Source organism: Bufo bufo, chromosome 4 (genome assembly GCF_905171765.1).
Source record: "Bufo bufo chromosome 4, aBufBuf1.1, whole genome shotgun sequence".
NCBI classification, from domain to species: Eukaryota; Metazoa; Chordata; class Amphibia; order Anura; family Bufonidae; genus Bufo; species Bufo bufo.
Genome location: NC_053392.1, coordinates 512,553,837 through 512,557,171, shown reverse-complemented (window position 1 = coordinate 512,557,171; position 3,335 = coordinate 512,553,837).

Sequence of the window (3,335 nt, the reverse complement as noted above, 5' to 3'; positions counted from 1 at the left end):
CCTTTCTGAAGCCTACCCTTCAATCCAATACATTTAAAAGGCCACTATACCAATTTATATAGGCCTTCTCTGAGCGACCGCAAATCCAAAAATCGGTGTCTATCCTTGAGGTTGGCTTGTATCCTAATATGTTGTTTTGAGGTAGTGCATATTTCCAGATGACCCACTAACCCAGGAAGTTAATTCAATTATTCCAATAGCCTACGGACTATAATTTCCAGTTTCTGGTCCTATAATTAAAATATAACTTTTATTTTCCTTTTATTAAACTATATTCCACACAGAAAAAAACACACTTTTAAAAGGTATATGGAGGACTTAGACCTGTGGGCTCAGTATCTATATTATTCAGGAGGACTTGTATTGTATTATTCAGGAGGACTTGCTCTTTCACACAAAAATCTCATATACAGGCTATTTGTGTCTAGACTGTGTAATTACACTTTAATGTCTATAGGTGTCGCCTGACACCAAGTGTATGACCCGTCACGCCGCACTTTGCTAATTGTTTCGTCTTAGGCTCTACCTTGATTGTGTGTCCTTCACTGCCTATTTTCAAAACTTATGCCGTTCATGTATTCCTACTCTGGCCCTCAGGGGGATTCGGCGTCTGCAGATGCCTTTCCCTAAGTCATTCTCAGCCCTGCCATTATTGTTAAAATATTAAAGACACAGCTCCCCCAACATTTTTCACCGCATCAGCGGCGTCTTCAGGGGAATGGAGCTACTATCAACTTGAGGTAGTGCTTCTCAATCTCTCACCATTTAAGCTAAACTAAAATGATGTGGTGAACTCCTTTTTACAGATGAAGAAGTGAGTGAAGTGGTAACAGGGGCTGGATCATAAGCACATATGGTCAAAGTAGGTAGATACAGGGGAGGTATTCAAGACTCTCATACACCTCCCAAAGCCTCATCCTTGCCACAGTCTGACCTGGACAGATTCATGATGAAGAAAAGCCAAGTAAATCAGGGGGCTCCTTCCTCCACCCCCAAAAGCAACCTTCAAAGACATCCGCCTACTCATCAAGAGAGGGAAACGGACTATGATGATTCTGCTGAGGCATCTTCAGACTTACCTGTCTCCAGATCTTTTATCTCACAAGCACTTTCTAAGGCTTTAAATCCAGTTCTAGAAGGAGTATCAGAAATCAAGAGGGAAATGAGGCAGACGGGCCAAAGGGTTGAAGCATTGGAATCTACTCAAGCCGCCTTAACAGATTACACCGTTAAAAACTCCAACACGCTTTCTTCTTACCAGCAGCACATTAACCACCTGTATGATTATATTGAGGACCAGGATAATAGAGGCAGAAGGAACAACATTCGCCTTAGAGGCGTCCCAGAGTCAGTATCACAGGAGGCTATCCCGTCTGCAGTAAAAGAAATATGTAAGACGCTGCTTGGCGTAGATTACCAAGAACTGATTATCATTGAAAGAGCACATAGAGCTCTACGCCCTAAACCCAAACCGGGGGATCCTCCAAGAGACATTATCTGCAAAATGCTGAATTTTGTGCAAAAAGATAGTTATGTACCTGTCCGGAGGCCGTGAGAAAAATGTATTGAGAAATAGAGAAAAATGAATGTGAGACTATCCAAACATACAATATTTTCATGGGAAAAATAATCTATATTGGAGAAAATATGTACCGGTATTTATTTTCTGTATGTCCATTGAACAGTAAATCAGAATGCTCATTGACCTGCGGAAAATCCATTTGCTTAATTCGAGCACCATCAGTCTGAATTTCCTATCAGAATAGTTTTCTTATTGATTAAATGTTATGGAATTTATTAAGCGGAAGTTCCCTCCTACTTAACAGAGGGGCAGATTTATTAATCCGGTAGACGGTGTAAATTTAGGATTTCTAGATCTGCACCAGACTTCTCACAGTGACCCAGATTAAATTTTTCCTCAATTTTGTCCCCAATGTTGGCTCATTTTGATAGAAAAAGTCACATCCAGTGTTTTTTACCACATCCAATAAGGGGGTGTGGCTTAGTGGGAAAGGAGGTATTGCTTAAAATGCTCCAAAGTTTCTGATGACAACTAAGCAAAGTTGGTTAGTTTATAAATGTGCCAGATTTATCACACAACCTGAGTCACTGGGATAATTTGGGTGCATATAATGACCCCCTCTCTAGATATCTACCCTAAGAGTAAATCTGAACCAGTATGGTCAGGCTGGATGAGGAATTTGGTGCATGGCTAGATAATTTGGTCTAGCTCTATACTTACTATTGGTCAGTTTGCTTTGCAACAGAATTTTACATTAGAATTGTTCCTTACTTTTGGTGTAAAATGTTCACATCTTTGGCCGCCGATCCATGCCCATGTGGTTAGCTAGGTGCAATGGATTTTTTTAAAACCCGGTGTGCCAAATTGCAACATACGTGTGCCAAAATGTGCCAATTTTTGGCAAATTGCACCAAAATTTGGTGCAATTTACAACAATCTCTAGGTGCTTTCACATTAGCTACTGTTTCTAAAATGGGGGGGGGGGGGGGGCTGGGTTGTGCAAGGATACCTATTTTGATTGTATGACAAAACTTTATAAGTCATGGCTAATATATCCTATTCCCAATTTACCCTGTGAATGAATGTGTCAACATTGCTTTATGGCCTTGGAATGCTGTATTTTTCCATCCCCAAAAGAATATGACCTTGTATGTCATGAGAAAAAATATCCAGCTGCCTATCCCTGGACAGTACAGATGGTACTGCTGCTGGAGTCAAGGAGATTTTGAGAAGAAGCCCCCAATGCAATGAACTGACATATAACATTTTGAACTCCCCCATAATTTGGGCAGTGAACAGTTAAATTATTCAAATTAAATTATACAATTCCCATTTTCAATCTTTTAATTTACAGTAGCCAAGTTATTTTTCTCTGGCATGAAGTTTCTGCTTTCATTGCTTAGTGCTGTGTGAATAAATGCCAGGAGAGACAGGGAGGAAGCACTATCTGTGCCCAAATCATTCCATATGCAAAATAATGGATGAAAACTTTCTTATTTATACCCAGATGCTGAAAACCTGTCCAGACCTAAAAAGACAAATATTAAAGGATTTGTCATACCATTATTATATTCTTTGTAGAGATCATCAAAATATTAACATAAACTATGATCCAGTGAAATGTTATGACATTTACTAACCTAGTATGGTGCCACCTAGTGTTCATTTGGTCAAGATGCATGCCCAGTCACTCTCCTCACAGCCAAGCTTCTGCCCAGTAACTGTCACATAGTGTAGCTTTCTGCCAGGCTTGTCAGAGAAGGACCAGAGCCTCTGCAGTAACATAGTACTGCGATGGAAGTAAAAAGAAATT